Genomic DNA, 15871 nt, shown 5'->3' on the forward strand with positions numbered 1-15871 from the left:
GGAGAAAACCAAGAAGTGGCATGACCAAAAACTGATGCCACGACATTTTCATGTGGGGTACCAAGTCTTGCTTTACAACTCCAGACTTAAACTCTTTCCTGGGAAGCTAAAATCTCGATGGTCAGGGCCATTTGAGGTGCATTATGTCTATCCCCATGGAGCTGTTGACATCAAGAGAATAGACAATGGGAAGATCTTCAAGGTCAATGGCCAGCGCCTGAAAGCCTACAATGGAATTCCACCACCGCACAACAATGACGTGTTACGGCTGCACGATACTGAAGCGTGCCCAGAGGAGAACCAAAATTCGATGCCTCGGCATTGAATTTGTGTCTGTGCATAAATAAAATTTAACATTCAAGTTTTTTTTCTTTAGTTTTATTTTATTTTATTTTATTTTGTAATTAATTTTTGATCTGATTTGTAGGGACCACATTGCTGCAAACCGTACAAGGAGTGGTTACCAAATGGAGGAAATGACAAAGCATTAATTGGAGAGATATTCTTTTGATTTGTTTCTTTTTATTTAATTTAATTTCTGACATTTCGTTTTCTCTTTCCACAGACTTGTTCTATCACCATCATTACCTTTTGGCAGTTTTTTTTTCTTTTTTCCTTCCCTATACATGCACAACCCCCCACCCACTAATTCCTCTCTTAACCGTCCTATCACCCATTTTCCCTCCCAAATTTTTAACTTTTTCTTTTCTCTTTCTTTATTCATTTTTTCTCTTTCATGTTAACTTTTACTTTTTCTCTCTCTTTTACTCATCTTCTTCCCCTTATTCTCTCCATAGCCGAAATACATCCAAGTTTTTAAAGCTTTCAAAAGCTTCTTCCTTTTTCATTTTTCTTACTTCAAAAACACTGAAAATGGTGCGCTCAAGACCAGCTCCAACCGACACGACCGCTTGGCAACAGTTTGAGAACGATGAGGCCAAGGCTCGGTTCCAAAACTTCAAGAACCGAAAACTCTTTTTTGAGTTGGGATTTATTTTTACCGAGGAAACCGATGGTGGTTTTGGACCCGATGTTATGGATATCGTGACGCTGCTCAAGTGGCAGAAGTTTGCCCGTCATCCTGGTTCGGTGAACGCCTCATTAGTTAAGGAGTTCTATGCGAACATTTCCAAGCCCAGTCAACACTCCATCTTCGTTCGAGGTAAGCAAATCCGTTTTACATCCACTGCTATTAATCGTTATTTTCATTTACAGGAGGTAGTAGACGACCATGCCATGTTCGAAGAGGAAGCCGATAGCAACACATACGATGGGGTCTTGGAGGACATTTGTTTTGAAAACACTGAGTGGAATGGATGACAAACGAGTAGATACTCGGTCAACCGAGAACGTCTTTAGCCGCGCGCAAAGTTATGGAATCACTTTCTCAAGCATAAACTAATGCCCACTTCCCACAACACTATGGTAACACTTTCACGCTTATTGTTTTTACATTCTATGATAGTATCCCGTCCGATCGATGTGGGTCGTATTATTGTTCAGCAAGTTCATGACTGTTTGGGTAAAAAGGCAAGTGCTTTGGTGTTTCCTAATTTAATTACCTCTTTATGTCGTAAGAAAAAGGTTGAGGAAAATGCTTTTGATGAAATTTTACCTGGATTATCGGGCATCACTAGGGCTAGACTTCCACTATTGTTGGGACTTGAAAATCCCAAGTCTAAAGACCCTGTTCATGAGCAATCTGCAGGTACTACAGAATCGAATGTCGAGGCAAGGTTACTTGCTCTCGAGGAAGCTGTGGCGCAGACTCAAGCTCAACTGCATGCTTTACACGGTGACATCCGTAATTTCTTTGGATACGTGAAGCATATAAATGCTATGGTGGAATCGTTGTTTCAAGAAATTATTCCCCACGGTCAACGGAATTTCCCTGGTTTCCCAGATGAAATTCTGCCGGCATTCAATGCCGAGGCATCTCCAGAGCCTGAGCACGATGCACCCGATCTTCCTGCTGCTGACCCTACTCCTGATACACACCGGTCTAAGACTCTTGAATATCCGCCCACTATCCCTGTCGAAGAAACACCCAGCCCCGTCCCAACACCCAATCCTTCTCATGCACAACATAGTGGTCGTCGCACCAAGACCACGGCTGGACGCATTGCGCACTATTACTCCACTTCTTCCGAGTCCAGCCCAGCACCTATCCGAAAGCGCACCCGACGAGGAGCTGCTAGCACCTCCAAAGCACCACCACCACGTAAACATTGAGGTACCTCTCTTGCATCCATTTTCATTTAGTTGCATTTCATTGCATAACATATAGTTTATAGTTAGTTTAGTTCTCTTTAAAGCATTGAGGACAATGCTTCCCTTAAGTTTGGGGGAGGTATTGTTCTTGGTAGGTCATATGTATGATAGCATTAGCATAGTATTATGCCATGGCATCAGTAAATGGTAGGACAGTTAGATGAAATGTTTTGAGGATACCCGATGATGATAATTTTGTTAGGATAGAATCTGAATGTAAATGACTGTTGAGAATGATAGAACTCACTCTAGGGCTTGATGCTTTGTGAAAAATATTTACACGATTTGTATGTTTTCTATACTTAAGAAAATTTAGGAAATTTTTATGAAGGAACTTTAGTTAGTCTTGGCATTGAAATATAGTATGGTGTTTAAAAGAAAAATAAAAAATAAACTCCCTTAGAAATGAAACTGTGAATAAATGCTTAAGCATAGCTGTAGAGGGACATTCCTCTTTGCCGTGGCATTTCCTGGAACTTTCTTTAATAAATGGAAGCCTTGTGCATATGAGTGAATGAAAGAAGTCACAGGATGACTCTACTTAACTAGCTTGGGGATATAAGGTATTCTCCCTTTCATCTAGAGTGTGGGAGAGTAGGTGTGATGAGCTGACTCCCTTCGTAACAGCATAATAAAAAAAAATCAAAGAAAAGGGAGTAAAAATGTGCTTAATGATAAGTAAATGCCTTGACAAAAACTAGGGGACTTGATTAGAAATTGTCTAAATTCGCTAAGTATAGATTGGATACAATCACGCACACACACTACCACAAAGGATTTTGACCTAGGGAAAAGTACTTGAATTCTTGATAAGTCTAGCATGTTGAAGCCTATCGTTCTGAGGGTTGAAATTCAATTTTGTCCTATTGTCTTACTATCGAACATTGCCATGACATTATGCTTATGTAACTGCTATCCATTGCTTGAGGACAAGCAATAGCTTAAGTTTGGGGGTGTGTTAACTTCCTAAAAAGGATACTTTTAAAGCCTTTTTCACTTAAGTTATTGTTTGTTTAAAAGCTCATTTTAGTCATTTTAGGATCATGTAGTTGCATATAGTTGCATTTGTAGTGGTTGTGCTATTTTATTTCTTAATGGTGCTGTTTGAGGGAAAGGTGCAGTTTGTCTATGGTGTGTAGGGAATAGCAAGAAAAAGGATTCTTTGGGAAGTAATTCCGCGGCATCACACGTTGCTAAAGCAGATTGAAATGCCTTGGCATTTCTGGCGCAGAAAAAGACAAAAAGATATTTCTGCATAAGGACAGCTGTCTCTGCACGTGAAGGACTGCTGTAACCGCCTGCTAGAGCTGCCAAAGGACCACTGCCACTTGGAGGATAAGGTTCATGCACAACATGTGATTCTAGGGGTATGAGGGGTATTTTGCACCTAACAACCTCATCATTACCCTTAGATATTTTTATTATATATGACACCTCATGGGAGATAAAAAAAAAAAGAGGGGGGACAGAGAGCACACACATAGAGCAGAAAAAAATCACATTTTTATTTTCTCTTTTCTTTTCTTCTTCCTTGGGATAGTCCTCCATTAATAAAGCTCCAAGGAGTGGCAAGCTAGGCGCCGGAAGGAGCTAGCGAGCTAGGTGGTTCGTGGTGGCCGAGAGGAGGAGACCTCCGGTGGCGCGTCGAAGGCTTCTTCTCACTTCCCTTTTGCTGCTATTTTTCTATTAATTTGTGGGTTGTTGGAACGAATATTTTCATGACTTTGTGTTTGGATATTTCGAACCCCACCATGAATTAACTTATTTGGTGGTGGTTGGTTGAACAATTATTTAAACTTTATTTTTTGGGGTATATTTAAGTTTATTTTGGGTTCTTTATTTGCTTTGCTTATGAATGCTTCACCATCTAGGCTTATAAGAGGCATGGAAATGTCCATCTCTTAGATGAAGGTTAGGTATTCGGAAGAATCCTAAGCTAAAAATACTTGTAAGTATTCGGAAGAAACGCAAGATAAGATCCTCATAAGCAATGGGTTATGGTATTTTCAAGGGGCTTTGAACCGGCTTAGGAATATTATAACTTATTCCCTTAGATCTCGGAAGAGACTAGGATAGGATTTCAACGACTAAAAAGGGTGTCTTTATCAATAGGGTAGGCTATCCAACATCGTTGAGTGAGAGCAGATGCCTTGGCATCCTATTCTGTTAGGTTCTTTTGAACACCTTAGGAAAGCCCTGTCGAGTAAGTAAAGACAAGATAGCTTAAATATACTTGAGAAATAAGTTTAGCAACCTTAGACCAATCCTTACCATTCATTTCATTGGAAGCTTGTCACGTGAGGATTATTTTCTTTTTATTTATTTATTTTATTTATTGTCTTTACCATTTCTCATTGCCTTGACATTTCACCATACTCAATATTAAACATCCATCATTGCCACTGCATTTCCATTTGCTACACCATCACACCATCAATCCACATTCACCAGCATACACATTTCCATTACCGTGACATTTGTATATATCAAGACTAACTATACTTAGATAATTTAGTGCGTTGCTTTACTTTCGTAATTTCACCCAATCCCTGTGGAGACGATACTCACTCATCATTATATTACTTGAGCGATTGTGTATACTTGCACCTTATTTGCGTATATTTTATAGTACTCACAACACGCGAACATGATCCTTCTCTTAATCCTCAGCGGGAGAGTTGCAACGCCACAATTTTGTCCTAGATCTTAAACATCGAGAGTAGAGAGTTATCAGCTGGCATCGTGTTTGCTTCTAATGCGATGATTGTTTGATCTAATATTGAGGAAAGATTTAACGAAGTTGATGGCTAGATCTTGCGTGTTTTTCTTTATCGGGAGATTGCGATGCTTAGTCAAGGTATTCTTTCTGTTTCTGAGTATTTATTAAGCTCAAGTTCCTCTTTTACCAAAGGTTTTCAAATCATATATATTCCAAACTCTATCTGTTTCTTTAATGATCCCTATAAACATCATTAAAATATGATTTTATCATATCATAATCAGTAGTTTAATGTACAACTCAGACATCTGTTAATTTTTTAACAAAAAATGATGAGTTTGAAATATATGAAAAGTCAAATGACCATTTTGTAACTTTTAATAGCAAGGAGACTAAAAAAATAGAATCATATAATCAAAGGACTATTTGTGTACTTTACTCTTAAATTTATCTAAGGACTTGAATAATTATATCTAATCAATGAATAAAAAAAATTATCAACATTACATCCTTACATTCACCCACACGACACTCAAGAAAGAGTCGCGCGTAGTGTTTAATTTCACAAATTTTCCCTTCATGATTAGAATTAAAATATAATTTATTATTAACATTGTTTTTTCAATCATTGGAAGGCAGCGGCTACCATTTTTGGCTATAAAAAGGGAACTCCTCCACCCCTCACAATTCGTGCCACTTCTTCCTCTCTACCTCTATATCTAAGGGAATGTTCTTTAGATTCTCTCCGGTTCCTTCACGGTACTGTCGCTGCTCTTTCTGAGTCATGACTGTGCCTTTATCATTCAATTTAATTAATTATAAACACGCTTTGAAATGGATTTAAACTTCTTTAAGCGTTTTGTTAAATAAAATTAATATTTTAACTCCGGATTTTGTTAAATAAAATTAAGATTTGCATCTCTTTGTACTGAGATCTACTGTTAAGTGTTGAGCATTTCAACTTTCACTGATGATTTTATTCTTGGGTTTTCGCTAATATGATTGGGTCTTATCATTTTTTACTTGGGTTTTGTAAAATGAATAACTCACAAAAATTGGACCATTTGATTGAAATCTATTGAATATTGACGGGTGTCAGCATTTGAACTATACCGGTTGATTTTCTTTCTGGGTTTTCATTGATATTGGTTTAAAAATTCTATTTTCAACTTGGTTTTTTCGAAAAACATAAAAAGTTTCCTGCTAAAATCTACTAATAGGTGTGAGCATGTATGAGGCGTTTTGCTGTCTATCCAACTTGGGTTTTAGGATTCATTAAAGAATTTTTTTCTTCTTTTGATAAGATCTATTTGTTAGTGTTAGTGTTTGATATGTTTTCTTGGCTTATCTTTCTATTTTGTCAGTTTATGAAAGCAACTTAATTTGATCCAATCGTTTTCATCATGAAACTTATAGATCCATAGTGAATTCATTAGTTTCTTTCTATAGATCTGAGTGAAAGAAGCTTTAGATCTCAGCCCAAGCTGCAAGCTGCGTTGCATATTTACCATGGATCTTAGCTTTGATTTTGATGATTTTTCAATTCAGGAATATAGTGGGATAGGACATATAAGGTTATCATCTTTTATATTTGAATGTTAATAAATCTGAATTTCATCTGCTATTTTATTTGATTCAGAAAATGGCCTCCTGTTGCGGAAGACGGCTATCGGATAGAGAAAAATCACAACTGATAATTTGAGAAAATAAAAATGAAGATAAAAAAGAGACATAAAATTTACGTGGAAAACCCCTAAATAAAATAGGGTAAAAACCACGGGCAACGGTAGAAGAATTTCACTATGAAAAAATAGGAATTACAACCTCTCTTGATCTACCAAGGAGAAAACAATGATAATTCTCTCTCGATAAAAAGGAGAAAACAACTCTCAAGAAACTCTCTAAATTCTCTCTAGTATTGGAAGAAAGCTAGAATGCTTTGGGATGATTTTGAAGCTAAATGAGCTAGGGTATTTATAGTTGAAACTTAAGGACTAATCTTATAAATACCCTAAATTACAATGACTAATATTAATTATCCCATTACCCAATTTCAACAAAAATTAGGTGCCTAATTTTTGACTTTAACAAAGCACCATTTGGTGCCTAAATTATTTGACTTTTAACAATCTCCCACTTGAAGATTTGATTGGAATAATCATATCTTCACACCATTCTTTCTACCTTGTACCTTCATGTTGCTTACGTTTCTGACAGGCCACAGGAGGATCGACACCAGGTAAATTTATCAGCGTTGATCGCCTTCGTCATGAAATCTGCTATGTTGTGTCTTTGGTATGGATCTTCTGCATATCTACTGTCCCTTCTTCCACCTTTTCACGAATGAAATGGTACTGAACTCGTATGTGTTTTGTCCTTGAATGAAATGATGGATTCCTTGCTAGATGCAAGGCGCTTTGACTGTCACAAAACAGAGAGACATACTCTTGATTGTGCCCAAGCTCCTCCAATAGCATATTCAACCAAATTGCTTCTTTACTGGCTTGTGTAGCTGCTACATATTCTGCCTCTGTTGTGGATGTAGCCACAATTGACTGTAATTTTGAAACCCAGCTTACAACTCCACCAACAACTTTGAACACATATCATGTAGTAGATTTGCTTTTATCCAAATCCCCTGCATAGTCAGAATCTACATACCCATTGATTAGTAAGTTTGATCCTCCATAACATAATGCAATATTTGAGGTCCCTTTGATGTATCTCAGGATCCTCTTTACTGTATTCCAATGCTCTTTGCCTGGATTCGCCATGTATCGACTAACCACTCCCACTGCTTGTGCAATGTCTAGTCTTGTGCATATCATAGCGAACATTAAACTTCCCACTGCTGATGCATACGGTACTCGAGACATCTCCATCCTCTCTTCTTCACTGCTAGGATTCATACTGGAGGATAATTTGAAGTTAATAGGAAGAGGGGTAGAAATTGGCTTACAATCTTGCATGCTAAATCGTGACAAGATTTTCTTCAAGTAATTCTTTTGTGAAAGCCAAATCTTCCTATTACTTCTGTCTCGGTGAATTTGCATCCCTAGAATCTTGTTTGCTGATCCCAAGTCCTTCATTTCAAATTCCCTAGCCAGTTGTGCCTTCAATTCTTCAATATGATCTTTGTTGGGTCCTGGAACCAACATGTCATCCACATACAACAGTAATATAACAAAATCGTTATCACCAGACCTCTTGAAATAAGCACAAGGGTCTGCATTAAATCTTTTGTATCCAAGGCACATAATGAAGGAATCAAATCTCTTATACCAACACCTCGGCGCCTGCTTTAGACCGTACAGAGATTTGTTCAACCTGCAAACCAAGTTCTTCTTTTCGTCTTCTTCAAAACCTTCAGGTTGGAGCATATAAATCTCTTCTTCAAGATTTCCATGAAGAAAAACTGTTTTAACATCTAGCTGCTCTAGATGTAAGTCCAATGTAGCACACATTGCCAAAACTACTCGAACTGTTGTTAGTCGAACCACAGGAGAAAATATTTCATTTCTTTGACCACCAGTCTTGCACGATACCTCTCAACTTGATCATCACCATTTCGCTTGATTTTGAAGACCCATTTGTTACCAATTGGCTTCCTTCCTTGTGGTAGTGGCACAATGTCCCATGTATTATTTTTATGAAGGGCTACGATTTCTTCTTGCATCGCCATCATCCACAGTGAAGCATCTGAGCTGTTTATTGCCTCCTGGTATGTTGATGGCTCACCGTCCTCTGTTAAAAGGCAATATGCAATATTACATTCTATAACATAATCTGAGTGCCAATTGGGACGTCTTCTCACACGATCTGATTGACGAGTTATTGGAGCTTCAGAACTCTCTGGTTCTTGTTCATCATGTGCTGGTTCTGCTTCAGAAGAATCTCATTCTTCAAACTCTTTTTCCACATGTATCTGAGTAGTCCCTGACTTTTCAACGTTATCATCGTCTTCTTTTCTTTGTAGCTTATCTTCTACAAAGATAACATCCCTGCTAATGATCACTTTGCGGGCAGTGGGATCCCATAAGTGATACCCCTTTACTCCATCATCATACCTCAAGAATTTGCATTTCCTGGATTTTGGATCCAGCTTTGAAATTTCTTGGGCGTTGTACATCACGTACACAATACTTCCAAATACATGGAGGTTTGAATAATCAACTGGTTTACCAGTCCACATCTCTATTGGTGTCTTCAACTCTATTGTAGTTGATGGAGCTCGATTCACCAAATAACAGGCGGTATTGACTGCTTCTGCCCAGAATGATTTTTCTAGGCCTGCATTCCTCAACATTGCTCATGTTATTTCTAACAAGGTTCTGTTCATCCTCTCTGCCACTCCATTTTGTTGAGGAGTGTTCGCCACTGTGAACTGTCTTTTGATGCCTTCTTTCCTGCAAAAGTCATCAATTTCTTCGCTTGTGTATTCTCCTCCATTATCTGTCCTAAAACACTTGATCTTATTTCCAGAATCAAGTTCCACCCGCGCTTTGAAGTTTTTGAAAGTTGAAAACACGTCTGACTTCTTCTTAATAGGGTGCACCCAACATCTCCTAGAGTAGTCATCAATAAATGAGACAAAGTATTTTGATCCACCTAGGGACGTTACTGGTGCTTGCCATACGTCAGAGTGAACCAATTCTAGAACACTTTTGCCTCTAGAATTTGATGTGTTGAATTTCAACTGGTGCTGCTTACTTGTTATGCAATGGTCACACAAAGGAAGTAATACCTTTGTTAAGCTTTGAAGTAGCTTTTGCTCCACAAGGACTTTCATTCCTTGTTCTGACATGTGTCCAAGTTTCTGATGCCATAGCATTGCCGAATCTGAACTACATGAGGCAACATAGGCTTCTGCTTCTACCAAAGTCTCTCCCTTCAGCATGTACAAGTTTGTAGCTATTTTTTCGCCTTTCAGCACCACAAGCGCTCCACGGAACACCTTCATGATTCATTTCCGTGTTTCAATCTTGCTTGCATTATTATCCAACAATCCGTAGGATAATAAATTTTTCTTCAGGCCTTTCACGTGCTGCACATCTCGAACAACTTTAATTGTTCCGTCATACATCTTCAATTTAATGGTTCCCACGCCAACGATCTCTAAGGCATAATCATTGCAACTATAAACAGATCCTCCTGAGACAGGTTTATAATGATGAAACCATTCTCTTCTTGAGGTCATGTGATATGTTGCTCCCGAATCAATGAGCCATATATCTGCAAATCGTTTTCTTCCTTCCACGGTGGTTGACGCTTCACAGCATAGAGCATCTCCATCATCTGAAGTGTTTGCGGTATTGCCTTGTGGATTGAAGTTTTTATTTAGACTCCAACAATCATTCTTCAAATGACCCTTCTTTCCACAGTTGTAACACTTTAAATTCTTCTTGCTCCTCGACTTCGATCTACTATGTTTGTGACTGCTGCTTTGGCCACGTTCTGTTGATCTCCCTCTCATCATTGTCAACGCTTCTGCTTGTTGCAGATTTACTTGTCTGTCTTCCTTGTTCTTGCGCCAATTTTCTTCTTGTAGAACAGCAGCTGCAACATCATCAAAGACTAGACTAGTGACATTACTGTTTGTCAAGTTGATGATGAGTTGATCATACGAATCCGGTAGACTTTGAAGTAGAAGTTCAGCACGTTCTTGTTCTCCTATTTTACAGCTTAAGGATGTAAGCTGAGAAAATAAAGTATTCAGTGTATTTAAGTGCTCCGTCACTGAAGTAGATTCTGGCATACGGAGAGTGTACAATTTTCTCTTAAGGAAAATTTTATTGTGCAACGATGTGGCCTCGTACAGTTTGGTGAGATGATCCCATATCTCCTTAGCTGTCTTCTTCTCCTCGATACTTGACAATACTTCATCTGCTAATGTTAGATGAAAGTTTACCATAGCATTTTCGTCCATTTCGATCCATTTGTTGTCATCTGTGAAATCCACTGGCCTTTCACTGATAGTTGCTAGACAACCGTCTTTCCTCAGGATGGCCTTCATCTTCAATTTCTACAATGAGAAATTTCTCCCATTGAATTTTTCAATATCAAATTTTGTTGCCATAACTTCTATTATTGATAGCTCCCACTATTTCACTATCGTGAATAGTTCTCTGGAACCTTCAAAGAATGGATAATAACTTCTTACTTTCTTATGTTGGAGGATCCACCTTTTGGTGGCAATCACAAAGACAATAAACATATATTACACACTCTAATCTAGCTCTGATACCAATTGTTGCGGAAGACGACTATCGGATAGAGCAAAATCGTAACTGATAATTTGAGAAAATAAAAATGAAGATAAAAAGAGACATAAAATTTACGTGAAAACCCCCTAAATAAAATAGGGTAAAAACCACGGGCAACGGTAGAAGAATTTCACTATGAGAAAATAGGAATTACAACCTCTCTTGATCTACCAAGGAGAAAACAATGATAATTCTCTCTCGATAAAAAAGAGAAAACAATTCTCAAGAAACTCTCTAAATTCTCTCTAGTATTGGAAGAAAGCTAGAATGCTTTGGGATGATTTTGAAGCTAAATGAGCTAGGGTATTTATAGTTGAAACTTAAGGACTAATCTTATAAATACCCTAAATTAAAATGACTAAAATTAATTATCCCATTACCCAATTTCAACAAAAATTAGGTGCCTAATTTTTGATTTTGACAAAGCACCATTTGGTGCTTAATTTGGTGCCTAAATTATTTGACTTTTAACACCTCCCACATTGTTGGATACCCCCGCATGGGACCCAAGAGAGAGCTTAAGTTTGCTCTGGAATCTTTCTGGGATAAGAAGAGCTGTGCCGAAGATTTACAAAAGGTTGCTGCTGATCTGAGATCATCTATTTGGAAACAGATGTCTGATGATGGGATCAAGTACATCCCCAGCAACACTTTCTCTTACTATGACCAGGTGCTCGATGCCACATCGATGCTTGGAGTTGTTCCACCTAGATACACCTGGAATGGTGGCGAGATTGGATTCGACACTTACTTCTCCATGGCCAGAGGAAATGCCTCTGTCCCTGCCATGGAGATGACCAAGTGGTTCGACACCAACTAGTAAGTCGCAGTTTCTTGGTCTTACTTTATTAGCTTATCGACTGTATGATGGGTCTTCTGATACTAAAATTGTATTCGATGCATTTGTTTCAGCCACTTCATCATTCCTGAATTGGGACCTGATGTTAACTTCTCGTATGAATCTCACAAGGCAGTTGATGAATACAAGGAAGCTAATGCGGTATGTTCTCTGAATCTGTTTTTTACATATGATTTTTCCATATATTAGAGATAAGGTATAATGGCTAATGTTAAGACTCTATTAAGTATAGAGATAGCCTGGAATTAGAGCAATTAGGTTAGTGTTGAAGGGGCTTTATAAGTTATTCAATGCAGTGAAATAGATGGTTGTCTGAATTTGAGATAGATTCAAGGCTTTCAACCTAAATAAACACGTTTTAACATCCATTATTCTATTCAATGGGGGCAAATCCCATCGAATTCAAATTATTCTATGCAATGGCTTAGAAATATAACATTTCAGGGCTTGATCTCACGTTTTTCATTATCACGCCTGAGGCATTATATAAGCAATAGTTTCATATCTCTAGAATTGTAATTTTGTATGATCCAAAATTTGAGAATGCCAGATTGGGATTGGGAGTAGAAATTAATTAGACCTGCTTGATTGTGGTGCCAACTTTTAATCCTACATTTTTTTTAGTTCTTATATGTTGTTTTTAGTCTTATGATGAAACTTAGGTACTGATTATCTGTTCCACATGCAGCTTGGAGTTGACACTGTCCCAGCCTTTGTTGGCCCTGTCTCTTACTTGTTGCTCTCTAAGCCTGCAAAAGGTGTTGAGAAGACCTTCTCTCTTCTTTCTCTGCTCCCAAAAATCCTTCTTATCTACAAGTAAGAGTTACTTCTTTTATATGTTAGAGTTTTTATTAATATAACTGCTCTAATTTGCTATTATTAACCCTGAATCTCTTTACAAGGAAGTTATATCCGAGCTTAAGGTAGCTGACGCTTCCTGGATTCAGTTTGATGAACCGACCGTTGTCTTGGATCTTTACTCGCACCAATTGCAAGCATTCACTGCTGCTTATGCTGATTTGGAATCCACTCTCTCAGGCTTGAATGTACTGATTGAGACCTACTCTTTTGATCTTACTGCTGAGGTATACAAGACACTCATTGGTTTGAAGGGTGTCACTGCTTATGGTTTAGATTTGATCCGCGGAACCCATACCGTTGACTTGGTCAAGAGCAGTTTCCCCAAGGGCAAGTACCTCTTTGCTGGAGTTGTTGATGGAAGAAACATTTGGGCCAATGATCTTGCTTCATCTCTTTACACCTTGAAGGAGCTCGAGGCTGTTGTTGGCAAAGGTATACTATTTTCTGCTGCGTTTTTATGACGAGTTTATCATTTTGTTAATTATTATATCTAATGTCTATGATTTACTCTGATTTACTCTGATTTACAGACAACCTTGTGGTATCAACCTCCTGCTCACTTCTCCACACCGCTGTTGATCTAGTAAATGAGACTAAGCTGGATGATGAAATCAAATCCTGGCTTGCATTTGCTGCCCAGAAAGTTGTTGAAGTCAATGCACTCGCCAAGGCATTTGTTGCCCAGAAAGTTGTTGAAGTCAATGCACTAGCCAAGGCATTGGCTGGTCAGAATGAGGTCATGATGCTATATCCATATTCAGATGACACGATGTCACTTACTAGTTATTTCATCTATTTTTTAGAACTTCTTCTCTGCCAACACTGTTTCTCAAGCTTCAAGAAAGTCCTCCCCAAGAGTGACCAATGAGGCTGTTCAAAAGGCTGTAAGTTTTTGATAAACTTAAATTCCGATTTTATTCCACATTAGTGCTCACTGCTCAGTAATAGCTGTTCATTGTGAGAATATTTCTTTGCTTACCATGTTATACTGTGCTTGCTTTCCCAGGCTACTGCTTTGAAGGCTTCTGACCACCGACGTGCCACTAATGTTAGTGCTAGGCTCGATGCCCAGCAGAAAAAGCTTAACCTGCCAATCCTCCCCACCACAACCATCGGCTCCTTCCCTCAAACCTTGGAACTGAGGAGAGTTCGTCGTGAATTCAAGGGTAAAAAGTGAGTTATCTGGAAATTTTCCACACTATCTTTATTGTAAAATGTCAATTGGACCTGTCTTCTGACTAGTGCTCTCTTCTTTCAGGATCTCCGAGGATGATTACGTTAAAGCCATCAAGGAGGAAATTAAGAAGGTTGTCGACCTTCAGGAAGATCTTGACATTGATGTCTTGGTTCATGGAGAACCTGAGGTGAGTATACCTTTTTGTTTTGTTCTCTTGCAGTGAAGGAGATAGGCCTATGCCTAGTTTTTAGCAACATATAATCAACTATTTCTTACAACTGTACAGAGAAACGATATGGTCGAGTACTTTGGTGAACAGTTGTCCGGTTTTTGCTTTCACTGTTAATGGATGGGTGCAATCTTATGGGTCTCGATGTGTGAAGCCACCGATCATCTATGGTGATGTTAGCCGCCCCAACCCAATGACTGTGTTCTGGTCATCTACTGCCCAAGGCATGATTGCTCGACCAATAAAGGGAATGCTTACTGGCCCTGTTACCATCCTCAACTGGTCCTTTGTCAGAAATGATCAGCCACGGTATGCACATTAAAACCGGAAAATATGATCAGAAATTTAGCTTTTCCGCCAGAATTTTTGTTTTGCCATTTGCATTATCTTTTAACATTCTACGGTTTGAGTATTATCCAGATTTGAGACTTGCTACCAGATAGCCTAGGCCATCAAGGACGAAGTGGAGGATCTCGAGAAGGCCGGTATCAACATTATCCAAATTGACGAGGCTGCTTTGAGATAGGGTTTACCACTTAGGAAGTCCGAGCATGCGTTCTACTTGAAATGGGATGTCCACTCCTTCAGGATCACCAACTGCGATGTCCAGGACACTACTCAGGTTTGAATATTATATCACTCTTAAATCTCAAGAAAGCACTCGTATCCATGAACTCTCTGATCGGTATTGTATTTGTCTAACAGATCCACACTCACATGTGCTACTCCAACTTCAATGACATTATCCATTCAATTATCGACATGGATGCCGATGTTATTACCATCGAGAACTCGCGTTCAGATGAGAAGCTCCTCTCAGTATTCCGTGAAGGAGTGAAGTACGGTGCTGGAATTAGTCCCGGTGTGTATGGCATCCACTCTCCTAGAATACCATCAAGTGAAGAGATTGCCGACCGAATTAACAAGATGCTTACAGTGCTCGAGACCAACGTCTTGTGGGTTAACCCCGACTGCGGTCTCAAGACTCGCAAGTATGCTGAGGTGAAACCCGCCCTAAGCAACATGGTTGCTGCCGCCAAGCTGCTCCGCACCCAACTTGCTAGTGCCAAGTGAGAGATCTGGCTTATCTGAGGAGAGAAAAAATGAAAGATATTTATGTTTTATCATTTGAATAACTCTTTCTTGAGCCCAATTGATTTCCTTTTTTTCATATTTGCTCTAAATATTTTGGGTGATGTGTAAACTGCCTTTAATTCCTTTGAAAGGCATAAAATTTCTGAGTGTATGTTTTAGCTAAATGAAAATGTCGGTCCTTGCTATGGTCGTGGATTAACTGTGTAAATTTCAGAATTTCATTCGTACATATGTCGGATATTAATGATAAATACTTCCAAGAAAAAAAGGAAAAATCGCAGTATTTATTTCCAATTAACAAAACACCATATACGAGGAGTCCAATTAACTAGTTTTAAAAAAATGGTTATTAATTTATGAGAAAATAATCTCAGTGACCAAAAATGCCTTATAATAT

General features: G+C 38.5%; 1 pseudogene; it reads left to right on the top strand.

Moving 5' to 3' along the window:
* Positions 1–5610: 5610 nt before the first annotated feature.
* On the top strand, positions 5611–15520 carry LOC120121491 (annotated as a pseudogene).
* The last annotated feature ends 351 nt before the right edge of the window (positions 15521–15871 follow it).

Source organism: Hibiscus syriacus, unplaced genomic scaffold (genome assembly GCF_006381635.1).
Source record: "Hibiscus syriacus cultivar Baekdansim isolate YM2019G1 unplaced genomic scaffold, ASM638163v2 tig00110374_pilon, whole genome shotgun sequence".
NCBI lineage: Eukaryota > Viridiplantae > Streptophyta > Magnoliopsida > Malvales > Malvaceae > Hibiscus > Hibiscus syriacus.